The sequence below is a fragment of the Trachypithecus francoisi genome, unplaced genomic scaffold (assembly GCF_009764315.1).
Source record: "Trachypithecus francoisi isolate TF-2019V2 unplaced genomic scaffold, Tfra_2.0 Lachesis_group16, whole genome shotgun sequence".
NCBI classification, from domain to species: domain Eukaryota; kingdom Metazoa; phylum Chordata; class Mammalia; order Primates; family Cercopithecidae; genus Trachypithecus; species Trachypithecus francoisi.
This window is the reverse complement of record NW_022681461.1, coordinates 6975069-6988651: the sequence shown is the minus strand read 5'-3', so window position 1 is coordinate 6988651 and position 13583 is coordinate 6975069. Positions and strand designations below refer to the sequence as shown.

At 41.9% G+C, this 13583-nt stretch overlaps 1 protein-coding gene across 23 annotated transcripts in view; it reads right to left on the bottom strand.

The window, feature by feature from the left end:
* Positions 1 to 13583, bottom strand: part of DIRAS2 (DIRAS family GTPase 2) — a 160628-nt gene that overhangs the window by 99612 nt on the left and 47433 nt on the right. For 8 of the 23 annotated variants that reach the window (XR_004443365.1, XR_004443364.1, XR_004443362.1 and 5 more), the window contains exons 3-4: positions 8088 to 8372; positions 4883 to 5025 (exon numbers count right to left, since the gene is read on the bottom strand). The exons of 2 other annotated variants lie outside the window; for them this stretch is intronic. The gene's annotated coding sequence lies outside the window, so the exon portion shown is untranslated. Of the gene's footprint in view, positions 1 to 4800; positions 5026 to 8087; positions 8373 to 13583 lie in introns of all 23 variants that reach the window. 13 more of the 23 variants (XM_033236831.1, XM_033236824.1, XM_033236827.1 and 10 more) reach the window with 4 other exon arrangements.

Genomic DNA, 13583 nt, shown 5'->3' with positions numbered 1-13583 from the left:
GCAGCACAACATACAACGTCCTATCAAAATGCACACTGGAAGAAGAAAATACAATTTTCATAAAAGATTGGAAATGTAATCGAAGCATGCCATTTCCTAAAAAGACACTATAGATATATTGTTTCACAACTGAATTCTATCTAATGTTTAAACAACTGATTATTCCCGTGATATTTAACATATTCAAGACCATAAAAGACATTGTAAAGTCCCTCAATTTACTTGAGAAGCCATTATTATGTCGTTATAATAAATTTTAAAAGAAAACATGTCAATCTCGATTATGAATAAAGTTCAAAAATAGAATCTAGCAGTCTTTAAAAGTAACTCAAAATAACTACAGAATAATCAATTGTATAAAGTTGGTTAGATAATACTAAACTGTTAGCATACTTCATTACAGAATCAAATTAAGACAGAAAAATCATGTCATTATGTTAATAGATGCTATAAACCAAAAAGTACCTGAGACAGGTTTCAATCCATTAAGAAAGTTTATTTTGCCAAGGTTAAGGATGCATGCCCATGAGGTAGATCTGCGTCTTTCTCCAAAGATGGTTTTGAGGACGTCAGTATTTTAAAGGGGAAAGGGTGGGTATTGGGTGGAAAGGAAGAAATTTTTAAAAGTTGGAGGTACATAAGAGACAAATGGTTGAATTCTTTTGAGTCTTTGATCAGCTTTTCACGGAATACATTATTTACATGTGACAGGTGGGTAGAGTAATAGTCACCTACGCCTTTGTCTGGCCCAGTGAATCTGCATTTCTGTATCAGAGGAAGCAATCAGATACACATTTGTCTCAGGTGAGCAGAAGAATGAAAAGTTCAAGGCAGGGCAAGTGTGAAGTGTAGAAACATGATTCTCCTGTCACAGATTAATATGCACCTTGTTAGACTCCAAAGTAGGACCAGAAACCAGTTTACTTGGAAGTTTCCACAAAACTTATACCTTTATGTATCTACCTGTTTATACACATAAAGTCAAAGTTAGTACTATGTATGTAAAAGGCATCACTCTCTGAACCAGAAATGAGCCGAGCTAATATTTGGTGGACTTCTTTGTATTTAACTCCTATTATATATACAGTTCTGGTTCTTCCCATTGAACAATTACTAAAGCAATCTTCACATGATTACGAACGTTCTCATAAGTACCGTTTTTACGGTTCCATAGCACACAACTGTTCCTTGTGGATGACACATCACTGAGACAACTGCCTGTGAGTGCACATTTGAGAGTGTGACGGGTAAGTTTAGGTGTCAGTTTGACCGGGCTAAGGATTCCCACATCACAAACCATTATTTCTGGGTGTGCCTGTGAAGGCATCTCTGGAAAGGACCAGCATTTCAGTCAGTGGACTCAGTGAAGCTAACCGCCTTTCCCAGTGCTGGTGGGCATCCTCCAATCAACTGGGTTCCTGAAGAGAACAAAAAGGCAGATTCTGTCCTGCTTAAGCCAGGACATCCACCTTCTGCTCTTGGACATCAGCTCTCCCAGTTCTGGAGCCTTTGGGCTCGGACTGGGACTTACGCTATCAGCTTCCCTGCTTCTCAGGCTCTGGCCTTGCCAAGATGACCGTGGTGGAGGATGTGATGGGAACCTTTGCAGGGCAGCAATGGGGACCCAAACTCAGTGACGAGAGGTCAGGGAGAAAAGAGGGGATGAGAAATCCTGGCAGCAAGTAGAGACACCAACACCACTTTGGAGAGGACTTGCTGTGAGTGGAGCAAACGTGTGGGATGAGAGTTATGGGGAACAAAGTTATTGTTCTATGCACAGAGTGTGGGGAGGATTGCGGTCCCTGCATGTCTTCTCCTCCAACCCTCCCAAGAAATCCCCCTGGATGCTTCCTTAACTTTTTTTTTTTTTTCTTATTTGCCTGTGGCCTTTAGGACAGTTAGGTTTCCTCCAGCTGTGACAAACCAGGAAGTGGTGGACGGCAGCTGTTTCTGCTGCACAGAACTGGTTCGGGGAAAGCCTGCAGTTCCTCCCTGTTGAGGAGGGGGCTCCTCCTACCAGGTTCACGCTATAACTATGACCGGGCCACAGGAATGAAAGGAAGGCCGCTAGAGGAACATTAGACAGGGACAGGAAGGCTCCCGCAGGGACACACAGCAGGTGGGCCACCCTTTTGTGCTGTGGGGCCTCCCCAAGTAAGGATGGAGAATAATTTTATTTGCAGGCCTTGAGAGAGGCCCATCCCCTCCGCCGCCTCCAACTACCCAGCTCTCTCCTGACATCAGAAAGAAGAAAGCCCTTCCCTCCTTCCTGTAGACAGTAGGAGGATTTGGGGCTCTGGGCTCCCTTCAGGCTGCACCAGCATGCCCGCCCTGCTGTTGCATTGCCTCATAAAAAAGTGGGCATGTGGAAAATGGAGCAGGAACTGGTGCTTAGGCAGCAGTATTTTCCAGAATTCCCCAGAGCAGTCTTCCCACAACTCATTAATCTTTTGAATTTGCATTCATATTTGCTAAACAGCAATGAATCTGCAAAAGGTACCCAGAAAGGAGCCCTCTTTCAGAGCTGCTTTCCTACCTGCTCTTGGCCGTGGTCACCTGCTCCACACCGTGTACCCTTCTCTGCAGCCACACAGCATCAAGGCCCCAGGGGCTTGTGAAATTTCCCAGAGCCACACACTGCAGCCCGAGGGTGAGGAGCCACAACCTCAAACCCTCCAATGGGATTTCCCCATATTCCACAACCCTGCACAGAGCCTCACACAGTCACGAAGCCATCTGGCTGCTTCTACCCTAGTTCTCCCTCCTCCCCACCCCATGGGCTCCACCTGCCAACTTCCTTGCCTTCCTCTCACGTCTCTAATCCAGAGTGTCTCTATGCTGCTTCTTGTAGCGTGAAGAGTTCCCTTACATCATATCCTGAGTTCTTTCTTTCTTAGGCTTAAAATAAACTCTACTCTTAGGCCTGCAAACTCAGCTTTCAAGATGTAAAGTTAGCTTTTACAGTTAGAACTCCCTCTGTTTTTCCAGGTAACCACCCATTCATTCCTTAGAGGGACGATCCTTCTGATTGCATAGATTGGAACCAAAAGCCTACAGTGTTTTAAAAATTAATTATTTGAAAAATACTTCAAAAATGTTTGTTTCCTCCATGGCACAAACAATAGGGTTCCCCCTATACTACACATTACAGGCCCTGCAGTCTAATAGTGTGTTAACCAATAGGTAGCTTTAGTTTTAATAATTTTTTCACACTGATCAACATTAACTGGAATACTGGGAAAAAAAACTGACCACGAAGTGAGACCTTAACCACCGGGGCGGCCTTGTCACACCAGGTGAGACCACCAGGTGAGAGCCCTGTCACCCCAGGTGAGAGCCCATTACACTAGGTGAGACTCCCTAATCTGCAAAAGATTTTGTGTCAATAATGAAGTAATTAAACACCCTCGCCTGAGCGATGGTAACAGACTCCGTGGAGGTTGATCATCTCCTTTGAAACGAAGCTGTCCTACCATCTGCACCGTGCTTATAGAATTCACTTCCAAATTATTTCACCACAGGGTGTCTTCCGTTTATTTTTGCTGCCGTTTTATTTTTACTGCCATTCATTTCACTGCCATTTTTTAAATGGTTGCAATCTCCAAACATCCACTTAGGAAACACTGGCCCTCTCAGAAAGACATAGCTGACAGCTTGAAGAGTGGTTTGTCTGAAGCCCTAAAACTGAGCCATCCAAATATGCATGTGTATGTTTCTGTAAAAATGGTGACTAGCTAAAATTGAAAAGTATCAGAACCCCAAAACCTGTGTATATGTGTATGATGGATGTCTGTATATATGTGTGTGTGTATCATTATGTATGTATATATGTATATCTCATTATATATGTATGTGTATAACCATGTATGCATATGTTACTGTTATGTACATACTCATATGCATTAGATGTATACATGTCATTGTGTACATATGATACCTGAACATATAATGTGCATGTGTGCATCATTAAGTATGTATATGTGTATGTATATGTGTATATCATTAGGTAGATACGTATGTATATCATTATGTATATGTGTATATGTATATCATGTATATATGTATACATATCATTGTGTGTGTATCATTATGTATGTATATGTGTATACACATATATAATGAATCCAGGAATTGTCTTTCTGATACAGATGCACTGAAAGTTTTATGCATGTTAAAGCAATTGGAAATTGAATCAGGACTTTTATCTGATTACCAATATAGGAAATGATCATTGCTCATTTATGTTTTCTCATGAGGTTCCTGTTTACAGGATACGATTCACTGGAAAATAATGCCAAGGGTTATAAAAGCAATTCACCGTGGAGTGTTGTTCTTTGTCTGTGCACAGAATGTGTAGCTCTTGCATACTCTTTTCAGGGTCAGAAGGAAACAGGAAGCCTTTAATGGAGAGCATTGATCACTCATCAGGGAAAGTCCTGCCGCACTGGGAGAAGGTGAGTCACTGCGCTGCCTTCAGCTGGCTGCATGACTACATATTTAAGGTGAGCATTAACTATATTGACACACTGGGCATAACTGTAAAATTATTTTTAGACCCCTTCCCAAAGTTAGCGGCCTTCCTTGGTAGACTTGGGGAGCTTGGGTTTTATTGCTGTACCCAGACAACAAAGTGGGATATTGTCACATCACATCTCAGGCTTGTTGAAACGCGCAGGGACCCAGTGCTAGGACAAGATGAGACTTTGGGAATCTTGGGCAGGGATGCGAGTCATTGGGGTCAGAATGTAGCAGGTGGTAGATTGTTGCCTTGCTGGCCCCCAGGGAATCTCATCTCCATACCTCTTTGCAAGGAGGCTTGGCTGCTGCTTTCCTCAAGAGGGGGAGGCTATGTCCACATCCTCTGAACTTGTGCTAGCCTTACCCGTTGCTTTCAGCAATAGCATCTGATGGGAGGGACTGGGTGCAGTGTCTGAGGCCAGGTACCAAGATCAGGAACAAGGTAAGGATGTCCACTCTCACACTGTGTTTCAACAGTTGTTAGTTCTGGAAGTTCTAGGCTGTGCACTAAGGACAGAAAAGGAAATAAAATACATAGAGATAAGAAAGGAAAAAATAAAACTTTCTTTACTTGTAGATGACATAATTTTCTATTTATAAAATCCAAGAACCTACCAAAAAATGACTAGAAATAGTAAGTAAAGTCAGTAAGTTCACATAAACACGCAACAATCAATTGTATTTCCCTATACTAACAATGAACAGCGCCATTTATAATTGCTTAAAAAAAAAAAAAACTAAACTAAATACTGTTGTAGGACTTTTTCCTTAGGGTCCTTGTCACACAACCAGGGAAGATTAGGCTTGCAGACACTTTGAAGGGTGAGAAAAATGGGATTTATTGGGCAAAAAGGAAACAGGGACTCTCAGGAAAGCGAGAGTCCTGCTAGCCAGTTTCCCACCTCACAGACTGAATCTCAGGTACCACCCTGAACAGGAGAGGCCAGGCTCCTCCCCGCTGCAAAGGGCGCCGACTTCCCACAGCTGCACCCCATTCTTCCAGTCCGCGGGCCAGTCCAAAGTTCTTCAGAGACCCCTTTATACTTGGCTGTCTCAATACTAAAGTATAACTCTAGCAAAACTTGTATAGAACATAGAACTTTTATGCGAAAAACTATGCAACACTGAAGAAAGAAAAACAACATCTAAATAAATAAAGAGGCATCCTGTGTTCATGGATTGGAAAACTCAACATAGTAAAGATGTCATTTCTTCCCAAATTGATTCATAGGCTTAAGGCAATTTCTATCAAAATCCCAACTGCATTCATTATAGAGACAAGATTATTTTTAAATTTTATGTGAAAAAAACAAAGAAACAAAAATAACTAAAATAATTTTGAAAATGAAGACTAACATGAGAGAATTATGAGTCACTTTATGGTCACACTAATCAAGGCTATATAGATTTGGCAGAGAGATCAACACAGATAGATCAATGTGCTAGAATACCTAATCCACAAATAAAACCATGCAAATATGTCCAACTGATTTTTTTATACCCAAGTGTGAAAACGACTAAGGCCAGGCCTGGTGGCTCATGCCTGTAATCCCAGCACTTTGGGAGGCCGAGGCAGGTGCATCACCTGAGTTCAGGAGTTTGAGCCTGGCCAACATGGTGAAACCACGTCTCTAAAAATAAAAATTAAAAAAAAAATTAGCTGGGCGTGGTGGCACATGCCTGTAATCCTAGCTACTCTGGAGGCTGAGGCAGGAGAATCGCTTGAACCCAGGAGGTGGAGGTTGCGGTGAGGGGAGATCGCACCATTGAACTCCAACCTGGGTGACATAGTGAAACTCTGTCTGAAAAAAAAAAAAGAACTAAGTTTCATACATAATGTAAAATTTAACTTAAAATGAATCTAAGACTTAAATTATAAAATGTCAAACTGTAAAATTATTCCAAAAAAAGTAGGAGAAAATCAGAAAATCTTTAAGATCTATTGCTGGGCAAGGAGTTCCTCAAGTTAAGACCAAAAGTATGATCCATAAAAAAGAAACATTGGTAAACTGAAGTTCATCAAAATTAAAAACTTGTATTCTGCCATAGACCTCGTTAGAGAGGATGAAAGACAAGCTACAAGTAGGAAGAAATATTTAAAAGCCACATATTCAACAAAAAATTAGTATTTTGGATGTATAAAAACTCTCAAAACTCAACAGTTAAAAAATGCAAACATTACAACCAGAAAATGGGCAAATGATAAACAGACATTTTACTAAGGAGGATACACAGATTACAAATAAGCATGCTAAAAAATTAGCATAGTCAGCCATTAAGGAAATTAAAACCACAATGAGATGTTACTACATACCCATCAGAATGGCTAAAATGAGATGTAGTGGCAACACCAAATGCTGTCAAAGATGTAGAGAAACTGGATCTTTCACACATTGCTGATAGGACTGTAAAGCGGTCTAGACACATTGAAAACCAGTTTGGCATTTTCTTTTAAAACTAAGCATGCACGGGCCAGACACGGTGGCTCATGCTTGTAATCCCAGCCCCTTGGGAGGCCAAAGTGGGCGGATTGTCTGAGCTCAGGAGTTTGAAACCAGCCTGGGCAACATGGTGAAACCCCCTCTCTACTAAAATACAAAAAATTGGCTTGGCATGGTGACATGTGCCTGCAGTCCCAGCTACTTGGGAGGCTGAGGCAGGAGAATTCCTTGAACCCAGGAGGCAGAGGTTGCAGTGAACAGAGATCATGCCACTGCACTCCAGCCTGGGCAACAGAATGAGATTCCACATCAAAAAAAAACAAAAACAAAAACAAAACACTAAGCATGCACTACCATGTGACCGAGAAGCTTTACTCCTGGCCATCTATCCCAGAGAAGTAAAACTTATTTCCACACAAAAACCTGCATATGTATGTTCATAGCAGTTTTATGTATAATAGCCCCAAACTGGAAAGAACCCAGATGTCCTTCAATAGGCGAATGATTTAAAAACTGTGAAATAGCCATACCGTGGAATATAACTCAGCCATAAAAAGAACTGTTGATACACATAAAAACCTCAATGAATCTCCAGAGAATTACGCTGAGTGAGGAAAACCAATCCCAAAATGTTACACACTGTGTGATTCTGTTTACATGTCATCCTGGTAATGACAAAATTATAGAAATGGAGCACATAGTAGTGGTTGCAGGGTGTCAAGGACTGGGGACAGGAGGAAAGTGGGTATGGCTATAAAAGGTTAACATGGGCCAGGTGCAGTGGCTCACGCCTGTAATCCTCGCACTATGGGAGGCCAAGGCAGGCAGATCACCTGAGGTCAGAGGTTTGGGACCAGCCTGGCCAATGTGGCAAAACCCTGTCTCTACTAAAAATACAAAAAAGTAGCTGGGTATGGTGGCGGGTGCATTTAGCTTTACTCCCAAGGCAATGTTTTTAATTTCATATCTCCCAGGAGTGTGGGTAAAACCTTCGTCTTTACGTATCTTATGCAACAGGCAAATTAAGGCACCCTACCTCTGCAAAAAAGTGGCCACATCTTAATTCTTGGAACCTGAGAATACGTTATATTGCATGGTAAAGCAGAATTAGGTTGCTCATCAACCTACCTTAAAATAGAGAGATTATCCTGAAATATCCAGGGAAGTCCAGTGTCCTTAGAAAGGAAAGAGGTCAGCAGGAGGGTCAGCGTTAGAGTGATCTGATGTGATAAGGATGCAGCACCATTGCTTCGCTTTGAGGATGAAGAACGGGCAATGAGTCAATAAAAGCAGGCAGACTCTAGAAGCTGGGGAGAGGAGGAAAATGAATTCTCCTCTAGGGACTCCGGAGAGGAATGCATCCCTGCCAGCATCTTAATTTTAATCACATGAGACTCTTGTCAGACTTCTGGCCTACAAAACCATAAGACAATAAATTAATGCTCTTTTAAGTCACTAACTGCTGCTGCAATAAACAAATAATTTTTGCAGCTGCAATAGGCAACTATTAGATTTCAGTACCTGGAGGTGGAGTGCTACTGTAACAAATTCCTAAAAATGTAGAAATCATTTTGGAATTGGGAAAGAGGCAGGAAGAATTTTGAGGAATGTAATAGGAAAAGTTAGACGGCCTTGTACAGACCTATATAAATATAAGCATTAATGAGTCTGTTATGGATGACTCAGAAGGAAGTGAGGAGTAGGGTGGAGAAAATATACGTCATCTAGATGTATGTCATCACCTACATCATCAGAAATAGATTGCTGGTAGAAATACGTATGTTAAGGGTGCTTCTGGGGATGGTGCAGAAGGAAGTGAGGAATGTATTATTGGAAACTAGAGAAAAAGGGATTTTTGTGGTATGGTGACAGAAAGATCAGCTAAATTTTGTCCTATAATTACGCAGAAAGTGACACATTAAGCAACAAACTTGTTTCCTTATCTGAGATTGTTCAAAGTTTCGAAGACAAAGCCTGGTTACTTCTTGTTGCATAATGTAAAATATAAAAGAAAATAAATAAATTGAGGGAAGAACGTTTTAAAAAGCAGGGAAGGGGAGCAGTCAGACGAGATCATGACAACTGGTAAAATTTGCAACTTTTCAAAATTTCAAATGATGCTAAAGTGAAGAAATTCTCTGTTAAAAAATAATGCTCTAGAGAAAAATTCAGGAATGTAGCCGCACAACCTCTTGCTACTATCAGAGAAAGATCAGGATGTCAGAATATTCAATCTTTGAGAAATTTAGGGTATGATTTATAGATTCCCCTTAGTTATCTCAGCAGATGCCAAAAATAGATATGGGATTACTTAGGAATGATCTGTGGAGGAGCCTCTGTTTAATGCAGTGAATCCTGGTGACACATACAAGAGGCCTACAAAGTTTCCGAGAATATAATGTCAGTAGAAATATAGCGATCATGAACCAAAAAAAAGTCAAAGAGAGCAGACTAAAAGAAGCCTGATGGACCTTCATGCTTCTCCAGACAGGAAACAGGGATCAGCTGCAAACTGCTCAGCTGCAAGGATGTGCTACCTTTCGTGATTATAAAAGAAAAAAAACCTCACAGAGGGAAGACCATCAAACTCAGAGAATGGAGCTGTGAGCTCAGGACAGAGCCAAGGACCATAGGTAATTATTCAAAGGTCTTGAAGCCTATGGAGTTTGTCAGGTTGGATTTTGAAATTGCTTGGAAATAGTAACTCGTTTTACCTTCAATTCTCTCCCTTTTTAAGTGAGAATATCTTTATCTGCTATCCTATGCCTATGCCACCATTGTATTTTAGGAGCAGACAACTTTTTTCTTTAGTCCATGGTTGTAGAGGAATTGTGCCCCAGGATGGATTATAGGGTGATCCCCAAAATTAGGGTTTAGCCTGGGAGGCCACCTGGGTTTTTGGCTTCACACAGGAAGGCATTCAAGAACGAGCTGATAAAGTAAAAGAAAGTTTATTAAGAAAGTAAAGGAATAAAAGGGTGGCTACTCCTTAGGGATAGTAGCCCTGAAGCCTGCTGGTTCACTATTTTTATGGTTATTTTTTTAATCACATGCTAAACAAGGGTCAGATTATTCTTGAGCTCTCAGGGAAGGGGGCGGGAAATTCCTGGAACTAAGGGTTCCTCCCCCTTTCAGACCACATAGAGTAACTTCTGGACATTGTAGCTCCTTTGTTTTGGTCAATTTCTCCCATTTGGAATGTGTGTATTTACCCAATGCCCGTATTCACATTGTACCTACTAAGTAACTAACTTACTTTTGATTTTATAGGATCACAGGCAGAAGGGACTTGTTTAGTCTCAGATGAGGCTATGGACTTCGACTTTTGGGTCAATGCTGAAATGAGTGAAGACTTTGGTAGACTCTTGGAAAGGCATAATTGTGTTTTGAAATGTGAGAAGGATGAGATCTGGGAGGGGCTGGGGCAGAACGATATGGCCTGGCTCTGTGTCCCCACTCAAATCTCATCTTGAACTGTAATCCAAATTGTAATCCCCAAGTGTTGGGGGAGGGACCTTGTGGGAGTTGATTAGATCATGAGGATGGTTACTCCATACTGTTCTCATGATAGTGAGTGAGTTTTCTTGAGATCTGATGGTGTTATAAAGGGCTTTTTGCCCCTTTGCTCTGCACTTCTTCTTCCTGCTGGCATGTGAATAAGAAGCTTTTCTTCCCTTTTGCTTTCAGCCATGATTGTAAGTTTCCTGAGGCCTTCCCAGCCATGCCAAACTGTGAGACAATTAAATCTCTTTCCTTTATAAATTACCCAGTCTCAGGCAGTTCTTTAGAACAGCGTGAGAATGGACTAATACATGTACATAATTGAAATGCTTTTTCCCCATTAATCTGCCTTATGTCAATGTATTAGGTTGCAATTACTTTTGCACATATCTTGAGTTATCTGGACATGGGCTCCCACAGCCTTGGGCATCTCCACCCCTGTCACTTTGCAGGGTACAGCCCCCCTCCCAGCTGCTTTCATGGGCTGGTGTTGACTGCCTGAAGCTTTTCCAGGCACACAATGCAAGCTGTCAGTGGATCTACCATTCTGGGGTCTGGGGGACAGTGTCCCTCTTCTCACAGCTCTACTAGGCAGTGCCCCAGTGCGGACTCTGTGTGGAGGCTCTGACTCCACATTTCCCTTCTACACTGCCCTAGCAGAGGTTCTCCATGAGAGCTCTGTCCCTGCAGCAAACTCCTGCCTGGACATCTGTGTATTTCCATACATCCTCTGAAATCTAGGTGGAGGTTCCCAAACCTGAATTCTTGACTTTTGTGTACCCACAGGCCCAACACCACATCTAAGTCACCAAGGCTTGGGGCTTGCACCCTCTTATCAACAGCCTGAGCTGTATGTTGGCCCCTTTTAGCCATGGCCGAAGCTGAAGCAGCTGGGACACAGGACACCATGTTCCAAGGCTTCATAGAGAAAGGGGGCCTTGGGATGGGCCCACAATACCATTTTTCTCTCCTAGTTCTCCAGGCCTGTGATGGAAAGGGCTGCCATGAAAGTCTCTGACATGCCTTGGAGACATTTTCCCCATTGTCTCAGCAATTAACATTTTGTTCCTTGTTACTTGTGCAAATTTCTCCAGCTAGCTTGAATTTCTCCCCAGAAAATAGGTTTTTTTCTTTTCTATTGCATTATCAGGATGCGAATTTTCCGAAGTTTTATGCTCTGCTTCCTCTTGAACACTTTGCCACTTAGAAATTTCTTCCCCCAGATACCCTAAATCATATCTCTCAAGTTCAAAGTTCCACAGATCTCTAGGGCAGGGGCAAAATGCCACCAGTCTCTTTGTTAAAGCATAGCAAGAGTTACTTTTATTCCATTTCCCAACAAATTTCTCATCATCTGAGATCACCTCAGTCAGAATGCCATTGTCCATATCACTATCAGTATTTTGGTCAAAGATGTTCAACAAGTCTCCAGGAAGTTTCAAACTTTCCCACGTCTTTCTGTCTTCTTCTGAGCCCTCCAAACTCTTCCACCTTCTGCCTGTTACCAAGTTCCAAAGTCACTTCCACATTTTGGAGTATCTTTATATCAGCACGCCACTCTTGGTGCTAATTTACGGTATTAGTTCATTCTCACGCTGTTATAAAGAACTGCCCAAGACTGGGTAATTTATGAAAGACATTTAATTGACTCACAGTTTCACATGGCTGGGAAAACCTCAGGAAACTTACAATCATGGTTAAGGCAAATGGGAAGAAGCGCACCTTCTTCACCTTCAGCAGGAAGGAGAAGTGCAGAGTGAAGGTGGGAAAAGCCTTTATAAAACCATCATCTCTCATGAGAATTCACTCACCATCATAATAACAGCATGGAGGAAATGCCCCTGTGATCTAATCACCTCCACAAGACCCCTCCCCCAACATGTGGGGATTACAATTCAGATTACAATTCAAGATGAGATATGCGTGGGGACACAGAACCAAACCATATCTGTATATACACATGGGAGTCCCACCAAATATGGGGCTCCATGGTTGATGTTTTTATAGCATTCTGCACTACAAAAAGTGATAGGGGCTTCGGGTTTCTGGCATGGGTGGGGGTGGTGTTAACACAAATCATGGAGGGTTATGGGAGGAATTGTATGGTGAGTCAAGGTTGTCTTGTTATGAAGATAAAAGCCTCTTAGGTAATAAAAGCAGCTGGCAGAAGAACATGTGATAGTCACTCCGGGCATGGTGTTCATCTTCCCCAGAGAGTTCATCTGTGGTTGATAAGATTCCCAGCGAGGGAATTCATGACAATTGAGATCTGTCTTTAAGCAGACAAGGGGAACTCAGAGAAAGCCCTTGTCTGCATTTGTTCTTCCCCATGAGTCGAGCCCTCAGTTTGAAGTAATCAGCATATGAAAGTGGCATGTGTTAGGGGTGGTATTTCCTGAAGTGCTTCATTGCTAAGGTTCTTAAAGTGAAGGAGGGAGACAGAAGATTTCAAAGTCAGAGTGATGTGAGGTAAGGAGGGTTTGACTAGCCATTGCTGGCTTTGAAGATTATAAACCAAAAATAAAATTCTAAGGCTTTCATCAACAGAATGGACCCCTCCTCTTGGCAAGGGCACTCTAAGGTAAACCTGAAACACTGGTTCAGGCCATGAGGTGGATGGGTGGTCACATGTGCCTCGTTATACCCACCTCCCTTTGGAATTCAGGCACAGCTGATCAGCCTTAACATTAAAACAGAGACCTTAATACTGGCAGAACAGATTATTTGTAACAATAAGAACCTTTATGACAGATGGCAGTCCCTGAACAAAATCAAAGTATTTTACCCCAAAATATATTTCTTTGACATGTTTTGAAATAGCCCCATAAAGCCGTCTCTTGTGGGAAAAATCTACATTCTGTAGAGAATCCCCTTCCCTTTCCAGGTCTTTTGCCTGATCCAAGAGAGAATTAACTGAGAGTCTGGCACAAATTTTAGTCCAATAAGAAACATTTATAGTCTATTCTCTCTAAAGCCTGCTACCTGGAGGCTTCATCTGCATAATAAGAACCTTGGTCTCCACAACCTCTTATCTTAACCCAAATGCTCCCTTCTATTGATGCCAAGTATTTAGATAAACTCAACCAGTTGCCAGTCAGAAAATCTTTGAATCCACATGGAAAC